The sequence below is a fragment of the Salmo trutta genome, chromosome 36, assembly GCF_901001165.1.
Source record: "Salmo trutta chromosome 36, fSalTru1.1, whole genome shotgun sequence".
Classification (NCBI taxonomy): domain Eukaryota; kingdom Metazoa; phylum Chordata; class Actinopteri; order Salmoniformes; family Salmonidae; genus Salmo; species Salmo trutta.
Window position 1 is genome coordinate 17,546,226 of NC_042992.1, and position 12,279 is coordinate 17,558,504.

The 12,279-nt window shown below is 42.7% G+C and overlaps 1 protein-coding gene across 1 annotated transcript in view; it reads left to right on the top strand.

The window, feature by feature from the left end:
* Nucleotides 1-12,279, top strand: part of bop1 (BOP1 ribosomal biogenesis factor) — a 105,592-nt gene that overhangs the window by 23,472 nt on the left and 69,841 nt on the right. The window lies entirely within an intron of this gene.

Genomic DNA, 12,279 nt, shown 5'->3' on the forward strand with positions numbered 1-12,279 from the left:
GTCAGTTGACTCGATACCCAATCATAGAAATGCTGCTGAGACAAACCTAAATTTGTTTTGTTCCAGTGGGCATCCTTTTTATTTGACTAGTCATTTGACTAGCACTTCTTGTAGATTTATTTGGATGCCTAACAAATTGGGGATTTAGCATGGAAATAAGATTTGCACTCATCAAGGACATGATGTGCTGTTCCTTACCTACCCAGTCCAGAGTTAGTTAGGAGGTTGGAGTAATGTGCTTTATCAGAACCCTCATATGTATTAATTGTTTGTATGACTATTTGGACCATGAAATGTGAACAGCTACATATCCACCAGTCAGAATACACACACATTTTCTATTGGACTATTCATGGGTTTCACGTTGCATCACAATATTGTTTTGAACTTTTGTTTTAGGACTGATGTCCAACTGAACATTCTACTAAATGCATCCTCATTGGGGGCTGATGAATTGGTCTAAAGTTTATTACTGTGGCTTCTAAAGAAGGCAAATAATTAGTAGGAAAACCTTTTGTCATAATTTTGATGTTGCTAGATTGACTTTAGATGCAGTATAACGTTAGCTAGCTAAGATTGAGGGTTGGCTTCCAGATTTTAGCTGGCTAATGTTAGCATTGCTAGCTATTTTTGAGTAACTTTTCTTACCATTGCCATTTATCTAAGGTACATTTCACAACGTGATGATGATGGAAAAGTTGTTTCCTACTAAATATGTGCCAACTTTAGCAATGACATGGTATTCCCAAGCCCCTATAGTGTAATTTAGATGAGTCAATCGCCCCCATTCTACTTTTGAGTATCGCTATGGCTGCGGCGCTTTGATAACAATAGCAAAGACGCGACCAAGCGACGGAGGTGCATATCATGAATACTCCAGAAATAAGCAGCCCTCTGAGGCTCTAACAGAATGCAAAAGAACTAGGGGTAAATGTATTGAATGAATGGGTTTAGCACATTGTAGTGAAACATGCACACTAACCACCATACATTGTTGTAGCTACAGTACAAGGGTACACTCCTGCTATAGTGTTTCCCTATTATACTGCTGTTCTGTTCCCTGCAGTCTGGTGAACATGTTCTCCAGTCTGTAGACAGTCAGAGACACTAAACAGATTGGCTTTCACTCGCTCCTCATAAATGGGTTGAAATAGCAGACAGACACGGTGCTTTTATGGTGTTGCTTTTCAAGTCCGCTCAGAAGCAGCGAATGATGTAGTCGTGTGCTTCATGCCACCGTAACTGAACAGGAGATCTGCAGGATGGAGAGGTAGTTTTTTGGGGGGTTATTGGTATGTTGGACTATTAAAGCATTGTTTTTGTACTCTGCTATTTAATTTACAGGGTCCATTGAGATGTGTTGAACCCTGCTGCCGTGTGGTTTAGATATTTTGCCAGGCCATACAACTTAGAAACCATCAGCCATCCAAAACTGATTTTGGCAATTGGCTCTGGGATGAGAAATATGTTGTAGCTAGTGAAGGGCCGTATTGTTCTTGGGAAGGGATTTGCTTTTAAAAGAGAGGGAGGTGGGTAAAATGCCCTGTGAAATAATATAGTACACAACTGGAATCATAACTGCTTACTTTATTTAGTTTCTAAAGAGACTTCAGCAGAACTTTGAAGAGCTAAGGGAGTTTAAGAGACCAGTGGCTTGTTTAAACGGAAGAGTTTTAGATTCAAGTCACTTCCTCAATAGTGTTGGGCATCCATGTGTGAGAGCAGGGGCCCACTGGTGTCTATGGTGGTTCTATGACTCGGGTCAGAGAGAGGTAGCGCTAGATATTATCACGGTACTTAGGTGCCGATATGATATATAACAAACATATTTCTCACCATACGTCTGCTGCAAAGGGACAAGAAAGACTCATGTGAAAACAAGTTTTGATCAGTCGTTGAAATAAGTGCTGAAAACTAACTAGCTCACTATTTAAACAGAAGATTGAGAATAAACTACAAAGGAAAATTACTGGAGTTTTGGTGCAGGTACAGCCGACTACTATTACTAAAGTAATATTGCGATATATCGTAAAAAATAATATCCTGATATGTATCTATCAATTTTATACACTCAGCCAAAAAAGAAATGTCCTCTCACTGTCAACTGCGTTTATTTTCAGCAAACTTAACGTGTAAATATTTGTATGAACATAACAGATTCAACAACTGAGACAAAGTGAACAAGTTCCACAGACATGTGACTAACAGAAATTGAATAATGTGTCCCTGAACAAAGGGGGGGGGGGGGGTCAAAAGTAACAGTCAGTATCTGGTGTGGCCACCAGCTGCATTAAGTACTGCAGTGCATCTCCTCCTCATGGACTGTACCAGATTTGCCAGTTCTTGCTGGGAGATGTTACCCCACTCTGGCACCTGCAAGTTCCCGGACATTTCTGGGGGGAATGGCCCTAGCCCTCACCCTCCGATCCAACAGGTCCTAGACGTGCTCAATTTGATTGAGATCCGGGCTCTTTGCTGGCCATGGCCGAACACTGACATTCCTGTCTTGCAGGAAATCACGCACAGAACGAGCAGTATGGCTGGTGGCATTGTCATGCTGGAGGGTCATGTCAGGATGAGCCTGCAGGAAGGGTACCAAATGAAGGAGGAGGATGATGTCTCCCCTGTAACGCACAGCATTGAGATTGCATGCAGTGATAATAAGCTCAGTCCGATGATGCTGTGACACACCGCCCCAGACCATGACGGACCCTCCACCTCCAAATTGATCCCGCTCCAGAGTACAGGCCTCGGTGTAACGCTCATTCCTTCGACGATAAACGTGAATCAGACCATCACCCCCGGTGTGACAAAACTGTGACTCATCAGTGAAGAGCACTTTTTTCCAGTGCTGTCTGGTCCAGCGACGGTGGGTTTGTGCCCATAGGTGACGTTGTTGCCTGTGATGTCTGGTGTAGATCTGCCTTACAACAGGCCTACAAGCCCTCAGTCCAGCCTCTCTCAGCCTATTGCGGACAGTCTGAGCACTGATGGAGGGATTGTGCGTTCCTGGTGTAACTCGGGCAGTTGTTGTTGCCATCCTGTACCTGACACAAACAACAACACAGAGTTACACATGGAATAAACAAACATACAGTCAATAATACAATAGAGAAAGTCTATACAGTGTGTGAAAATTAGGTAGGATAAGGGGGGTGAGGCAATAAATAGGCCATAGTGGCGAAATTATTACAGTATGGCAAATTAAACACTGGGGTGATAGATGTGCAGAAAATGAGTGTGCAAGTAGCGTTACTGGGGTGCAAAGGAGCAAAATAAATCAAATAAATAACAATATGATGATGAGGTAGTTGGATGGGCTATTTACAGATTGGCTATGTGCAGTGATCTGTGAGCTCCTCTGACAGCTGGTGCTTAAAGCTAGTGAGGGAGATATGAGTCAACAGCTTCAGTGATTTTTGCAGTTCTTTCCTCTCATTGGCAGCAGAGAACTGGAAGGAAAGGCGGCCGAAAGAGGAATTGGCTTTGGGGGTGACCAGTGAAATGTACCTGCTGGAGCGCGTGCTGCGGGTGGGTGCTGCTATGGTGACCAATGAGATGAGATAAGGCTGGGCTTTACCTAGCAATGACCTATAGATGACCAGTGAGTTTGGCGATGGATATGAAGCGAGGGCCAGCCAACGAGAGCATACAGGTCGCAGTGGTGGGTAGTATATGGGGCTTTGGTGACAAAAGGATGGCACTGTGATAGACTGCATCCAATTTGCTGAGTAGAGTGTTGGAGGCTATTTTGTAAATGATATCGCCAAAGTCAAGGATTGGTAGGATAGTCAGTTTTAGTAGGGTATGTTTTGCAGCATGAGTGAAGGATGCTGTGAAATAGGAAGCCGATTCTAGATTTAATTTTGGATTGGAGATGCTTCAAACTTATGGACCAAATCCCGTTAACGGGATCGATTTGACAACATCCGTTGAAATGACAGAGCGCCAAATTCAAATTAAATTATTCTAAATATTTAACTTTCATACAATCACAAGTGCAATACACCAAATTAAAGCTTTACTTCTTGTTAATCCAGCCACCATGTCAGATTCCAAAAAGGCTTTACGGCGAAAGCAAACCATGCTATTATCTGATGACAGCACCCTGTCAAACAAACACAGACAATCGTATTTCAACCCGCTAGACGCGACACAAAACTCAGAATTAACGATATAATTCATGCCTTACCTTTGACGAGCTTCTTCTGTTGGCACTCCAATATGTCCCATAAACATCACAAATGGTCCTTTTTGTTCGATTAATTCCGTTGTTATATATCAAAAATGTCAATTTATTTGGCATGTTTGATCCAGAAAACACCGGTTGCAACTCGCGCAATATGACTACAAAATATCTCATAAGTTACCTGTAATCTTTGTCCAAACATTTCGAACATCTTTCCTAATACAACTTTAGGTATTTTTTTACGTAAATAATCGATAAAATTTAAGACCGGATAAACTGCGTTCAATACAGGACGAAAACAAAGTGGAGTGTGCTTTCAGGTCGCGCGCCTCTAACAAACAGTACACTTCACTCGACCCTCGTTCTGAACGGCAATACTTCTTCATTACGCAAAGGAAAAACATCAACCAATTTCTGAAGACTGTTGACATCCAGTGGAAGCGATAGGAACTGCAAGCAACTGCCTTTAGAAATCTAGATCTCCATAGAAAACCCATTGGAAAGAGTGTGACCTCAAATTATTTTTTCCCTGGTTGGTTTGTCCTCGGGGTTTCGCCTGCCAAATAAGTTCTGTTATACTCACAGACATCATTCAAACAGTTTTAGAAACTTCAGAGTGCTTTCTATCCAAATCTACTAATATGCATATCCTAGCTTCTGGGCCTGAGTAGCAGGCAGTTTACTTTGGCCACGCTTTTCATCTGGACGTGAAAATACCGCCCCCTAGCCTAGTACTGGGCGGAGCCCGGATAGTGATGACTATTTAACAGTCTGAAGGCCTGGAGATAAAAGCTGTTTCTCAGTCTTTCGGAAGGAGAGTTTACAGTCTAACCAGACACCTAGGTATTTGAAGTTGTCCACATATTCTAAGTCAGAACCGTCCAGAGTAGTGATGCTGGACGGGTGGGTAGGTGTGGTCAGCGATCGGTTGAAGAGCATGCATTTAGTTTTGCTTGCATTTAAGAGCAGTTGGAGGCCACGGAAGGAGAGTTGTATGGCATTAAAGCTCGTCTGGAGGTTAGTTAACACAGTGTCCAAAGAATGGCCAGAAGTATACAGAATTGTGTCGTCTGCGTAGAGGTGGATCAGAGACTCACCAGCAGCAAGAGCGGCATCATTGATGTATACAGAGAAAAGAGTTGGCCCGAGGATTGAACCCTGTGGCACCCCCATAGAGACAGCCAGAGGTCCGGACAACAGGCCCTCTGATTTGACACAGTGAACTCTATCAGAGAAGTAGTTGGTGAACCAGGTTAGGCAATCATTTGAGAAACCAAGGTTGTTGAGTCTGCCGATAAGGCTATGGTGATTGACAGAGTCGAAATCCTTGGCCAGGTCGATGAATACAGTATTGTTTGTTATTGATGGCAGTTATGATATCGTTTAGTACCTTGAGCGTGGCTGAGGTGCGCACCCATGACCAGCTCGGAAACCAGATTGCATAGCGGAGAAGGTACGTTGGGATTCGATATGGTCGGTGATCTGTTTAACTTGGCTTTCGAAGACCTTAGAAAGGCAGGGTAGGATAGATATAGGGCTATAGCAGTTTGGGTCTAGAGTGTCTCCCCCTTTGAAGAGGGGGATGACCGCGGCAGCTTTCCAATCTTTGGGGATCTCAGACGACACGGAAGAGATTGAACAAGCTAGTAATAAGGGTTGCAACAATTTCGGTGGATAATGTTAGGAAGAGAGGGTCCAGATTGTCTAGCCCTGCTGATTTGTAGGATTCTAGATTTTGCAGCTCTTTCAGAACATCAGCTATCTGGATTTGGGTGAAGGATAAATGGGGAGGCTTGGGCAAGTTGCAGTGAGGGCTGCAGGCCTGTTGACCGGGGTCGGGGTAGGCAGGTGGAAAGCATGGCCAGCCATAGAAAAATGCTTATTGAAATTCTCAATTATGGTGGATTTATCTGTGGTGACAGTGTTTCCTAGCCTCAGTGCAGTGGGCAGCTGGGAGGAGGTGCTCTTACTCTCCATGGACTTTACAGTGTCCCAGAACTTTTTGGAGTTAGTGCTTCAGGATTGCCATTTCTGTTTAGAAAAAGCTAGCCTTAGCTAGCTACAGAAGTCAACAAATGAGAGCGCCTGGGGAATGGCAGTGGAGCTAGGCACTGCAGGACCTGGATTAACCTCCATCACCAGAGGAGGAGTAGGATAAGGGTATGGCTAAAGGCTAAAAGATCTGGTCGTCTAGTACGTTCAGAACAGAGAGTAAAAGGAGCAGATTTCTGGGCACGGTAGAATAGATTCAAGGCATAATATACAGACAAGGGTATGGTAGGATGTGAATACAGTGGGGGTAAACCTGTGCATAGAGTGACCATGAAAGAGATATTGTCTCTAGAAATATCATTTAAACCAGGTGATGTCACCGCATGTGTGGGAGGTGGAACTAAGTTGTTAACTAAGGCGTATTGAGCAGGGCTGGAGGCTCTACAGTGAAATAAGGCAATAATTACTAACCAAAACAGCAATAGACAAGGCATATTGACATTAGGGAGAGGCATGTGTAGCCGAGTGATCATAGGAGTCCAGTGAGTGGCTTCAGGCAGCTAATGGGCCGGGGCTAGCAAGCTAGCAGAAGGGCCTTTGAGGGACGTCGCGACGGAAGAAAGTCTGTTGTGGCCCCCTCGTGCTGTTATGTTGGCAGACGGATCAGCAGGGCTCCGTGTGGTAAACCAGGCTAATTGGCAAAATAGGTATAGTGGCCAAAGAATTTGTCCGATGGGCCTCTTAAGCTAACAGTCCGATGTGCTCTAGACAGCTAGCGGGCCGCGGCGAGCGGGTGGGCATTCAGGGGACGTCGCGACGGAGGAGCCAGTTGAGAGACCCCCTCGGGCGAATCACATCGGGTGTCCAGTTGTGATGGGTTGGTGAGGGTCCAGGCCAGTCGGCAAAATAGGTATTGAAGCCCAAGGAGTGGCTGATGGACCTCTATGGCTAGCCGGGAGATTGGCCTTGCAGATGGGCCTAGCAAAGCTAGCTTCAGGCTAATTGGTTCTTGCTTCGGGACAGAGACGCTAGCCAGGAGTGGCCACTCGGATATCAGCTAGCGAACTGCGATGATCCAGGTGGGTGGGGGGGGGGGGGGGGGGGGTGTGACCTTCATTGCCTACCATCTGTAAGCTGTTAATGTCTTAACGACCGTTCCACAGGTGCATGTTCATTAATTGTTTATGGTTCATTGAACAAGCATGGGAAACAGTGTTTAAACCCTTTACAATGAAGATCTGTGAAGTTATTTGGATTTTTATGAATTATCTTTGAAAGACAGGGTCCTGAAAAAAGGGACGTTTCTTTTTTTTGCTGAGTTGATTTATTTTTTCCCATCACTACAGCAGTAGTTCTGAGTTTATATATTTTTTCCCATCACTACAGCAGTAGTTCTGAGTTGATATATTTTTTCCCATCACTACAGCAGTAGTTCTGAGTTGATATATTTTTTCCCATCACTACAGCAGTAGTTCTGAGTTTATATATTTTTTCCCATCACTACAGCAGTAGTTCTGAGTTGATATATTTTTTCCCATCACTACAGCAGTAGTTCTGAGTTGATATATTTTTTCCCATCACTACAGCAGTAGTTCTGAGTTGATATATTTTTTCCCATCACTACAGCAGTAGTTCTGAGTTGATATATTTTTTCCCATCACTACAGCAGTAGTTCTGAGTTGATATATTTTTTCCCATCACTACAGCAGTAGTTCTGAGTTGATATATTTTTTCCCATCACTACAGCAGTAGTTCTGAGTTGATATATTTTTTCCCATCACTACAGCAGTAGTTCTGAGTTGATATATTTTTTCCCATCACTACAGCAGTAGTTCTGAGTTGATATATTTTTTCCCATCACTACAGCAGTAGTTCTGAGTTGATATATTTTTTCCCATCACTACAGCAGTAGTTCTGAGTTGGTATATTTTTTCCCATCACTACAGCAGTAGTTCTGATGTGATATATTTTTTCCCATCACTACAGCAGTAGTTCTGAGTTGATATATTTTTTCCCATCACTACAGCAGTAGTTCTGAGTTGATATATTTTTTCCCATCACTACAGCAGTAGTTCTGAGTTGATATATTTTTTCCCATCACTACAGCAGTAGTTCTGAGTTGATATATTTTTTCCCATCACTACAGCAGTAGTTCTGAGTTGATATATTTTTTCCCATCACTACAGCAGTAGTTCTGAGTTGATATATTTTTTCCCATCACTACAGCAGTAGTTCTGAGTTGATATATTTTTTCCCATCACTACAGCAGTAGTTCTGAGTTGATATATTTTTTCCCATCACTACAGCAGTAGTTCTGAGTTGATATATTTTTTCCCATCACTACAGCAGTAGTTCTGAGTTGATATATTTTTTCCCATCACTACAGCAGTAGTTCTGAGTTGATATATTTTTTCCCATCACTACAGCAGTAGTTCTGAGTTGATATATTTTTTCCCATCACTACAGCAGTAGTTCTGAGTTGATATATTTTTTCCCATCACTACAGCAGTAGTTCTGAGTTGATATATTTTTTCCCATCACTACAGCAGTAGTTCTGAGTTGATATATTTTTTCCCATCACTACAGCAGTAGTTCTGAGTTGATATATTTTTTCCCATCACTACAGCAGTAGTTCTGAGTTGATATATTTTTTCCCATCACTACAGCAGTAGTTCTGAGTTGATATATTTTTCCCATCACTACAGCAGTAGTTCTGAGTTGATATATTTTTTCCCATCACTACAGCAGTAGTTCTGAGTTGATATATTTTTTCCCATCACTACAGCAGTAGTTCTGAGTTGATATATTTTTTCCCATCACTACAGCAGTAGTTCTGAGTTGATATATTTTTTCCCATCACTACAGCAGTAGTTCTGAGTTGATATATTTTTTCCCATCACTACAGCAGTAGTTCTGAGTTGATATATTTTTTCCCATCACTACAGCAGTAGTTCTGAGTTGATATATTTTTTCCCATCACTACAGCAGTAGTTCTGAGTTGATATATTTTTTTCCCATCACTACAGCAGTAGTTCTGAGTTGATATATTTTTTCCCATCACTACAGCAGTAGTTCTGAGTTGATATATTTTTTCCCATCACTACAGCAGTAGTTCTGAGTTGATATATTTTTTCCCATCACTACAGCAGTAGTTCTGAGTTGATATATTTTTTCCCATCACTACAGCAGTAGTTCTGAGTTGATATATTTTTTCCCATCACTACAGCAGTAGTTCTGAGTTGATATATTTTTTTCCCATCACTACAGCAGTAGTTCTGAGTTGATATATTTTTTCCCATCACTACAGCAGTAGTTCTGAGTTGATATATTTTTTTTCCCATCACTACAGCAGTAGTTCTGAGTTGATATATTTTTTCCCATCACTACAGCAGTAGTTCTGAGTTGATATATTTTTTTCCCATCACTACAGCAGTAGTTCTGAGTTGATATATTTTTTCCCATCACTACAGCAGTAGTTCTGAGTTTATATATTTTTTCCCATCACTACAGCAGTAGTTCTCAACATATTTTTGAACTGTGGCACTCCTTGGTTGGAAGGGGAAAAAAACTCTGCTGCACATCAGCAATGTCCCTATTAATTTTTGTGTTAATGGCCTCCATCTGATACATACTGCAAATCTATCTGTGACCAACATTTTTTTAATAGATTCATTAGGGTTTATTTGAACAATTTTCATAGTTCCTTACTCATGATGATTTATTTGTGTTCCCCTTTTAAGAGTGTCCTGTGAATCTGCACTAGACAGAAAAATAAATGTAGCTCTGGTGAAAAAGGTATTTTATGTTTGAACGATTTGGGCTATAGTCAAGCGGTTTTCTGCATTCTAAAGGTGCAACCACAGACACAAAGACATGCTCCATTTGTTTCTAATAAGGCAGAGGCTGTGGTACAGCTAAGCCTAACAAGACTTGCCTGTGCTAATGGTTCTCACAGCAAGGTCAAATTGTACAAATGATTTTGCTTGTGATGTCCCAACTCCAATGATGCAAATGTAACGACAGCCTGAGCGCATTAGACTTGAAACAACCATACATGTTACGTGGGCCTCAGGAGGCGGCAGAGCGAGCACGCCCCCATCCATATCGCCGGGGCCGCAGTGGAGAGGGCAAAAAGCTTCAACTTCTTTGACGAGTACGTCACTGACAACCTGAAATGTTCCATTATTCCATCCAGGAGACAAGAAATTCAGCTTGGCCGCTAAGACCCTCGCAAACTACAGATGCACCATTCAGAGTATCCTGTCGGGCTGTATCACCGCCTGGGATAGCAATTGCACCGTCCACAACCACAGGGCCCTCCAGGACATCTACAGCACCCGGTGTCACAGGAAGGCCAAGAAGATCATCAAGGACCTCAGCCACCCGAGCCAGGACCTGTTCACCCCGCTACCATCTAGAAGGTGGAGACAGTACAGGTGCATCAAAGCTGGGACTGAAAGACTGAGAAACAGCTTCTATCTCCAGGCCTTCAGACTGTTAAATAGTCACCATTAGCCAGGCTCCGCACAGTACCCTGCCCTGACCTTAGTCACTGTTACCATTCTGTACTCTACCCTGCACCTTAGAGACTGCTGCCCTATGTACATAGTCATTGAACACTGGTCACTTTAATAATGTTTACATACTTCATATGTGTATATACTGTATTCTAGTCAAGGCTCACATTATAACTACTGTTATATGCACAATTTCTGTTAATATACTGTCTATACACACCATCATATACATATACACTGAGTGTACAAAACATTATGAACACCTTCCTAATATTGAGTTGCACCCCTTTTGCCCTCAGTCTCAATTCATTGAGCATTAACTCCACAACGTGTCAAAAGCGTTCCACAGGGATGCTGGCCCATGTTGACTCCAATGCTTCCCACAGTTGTCAAGTTGGCTGGATGTCCTTTGAGTGCTGTAACATTCTTAATATACACATGAAACTGATGAGCATGAAAAACCCAGCAGCGTTGCAGTTCTTGACACAAACCGGTGTGCCTGGCTCCTACTAACATACCCTGTTCAAAGGCACTTCAAATATTTTGTCTTGCCCATTCACCCTCTGAATGGCACACATACACAATCCATGTCTCAAGGCTTAAAAATCATTATTTAATTCTTTAACCCGTCTCCTTCCCTTCATCTACACTGATTGAAGTGGATTTAACAAGTGACATCAATAAGCGATCATAGCGTTCACCTGGTCAGTCTGTCATGGAAAGAGCAGGTGTTCTAAATGTTTTGTACGCTCTGTGCATATTTATGTTCTGGACTCTGACATTGCTCGTTCTTAATTCCTTTTATACATTTTTTTTAATAGGTTTTATAGGTTTGCACTGTTGGTGCAAGAACCATAGGCATTTCAACAGGCTATTATCAGAGCGGCACTGGTGCTTCAAGTTCAAATTCCATTCGCATTCCACAGGTCACATTTAAAACTGAGTGGTCCAAAGACTTATCATGATTAGGAACATTTCCTCTGCACAACTGAGTTCCTCAAGGCACTCTGGGTGAAAACCAGTGCACTAAAGAATAGGATGGGTAAAAGAGGAAAGGGAGGTGTGGGGAGGAGGGTGAAACGAGGGATGTTTTAGTAGAGAGACTGATGGGTAGAGGGATGGAATGAACGGAAGAGGAAGGTAAGAAGAGGTGTTCCAGAGAGCATCTCACACTGAGGGAGAGGCAGAAACCCATCCCACCCTCTTCCAGGGGGCTTCTTCCTGATCCTCACCTACTCAGTCTAACAGAGTCAGAACACACCTCTATGGAGAGATGGAGTTAGTATTTTCTCTCTTTGTCCTCTTATTTCATTGCAACAGATGTTGTGTATATTTTTTTCAAGTATTAACTTTCCCCTTATTTAAGGATTTACTGTCTTTAACCATTGTTAGATTTTAGGGTTTACGGACCGTCCGATGAGAGAACCAAGGATGTGGAAAATCTCATCAGTGGTTCCTTGTCATTGCGATCCTTCCCACAGCAGCGTCCTATGACTAGCTTGCCCTAGCCTATCTAACCCTTGAGCCTTTGTCTGGTCTGCGCTAGCCTGTGTGGTCACGGTGTTGCTGCTGTCCCGCATG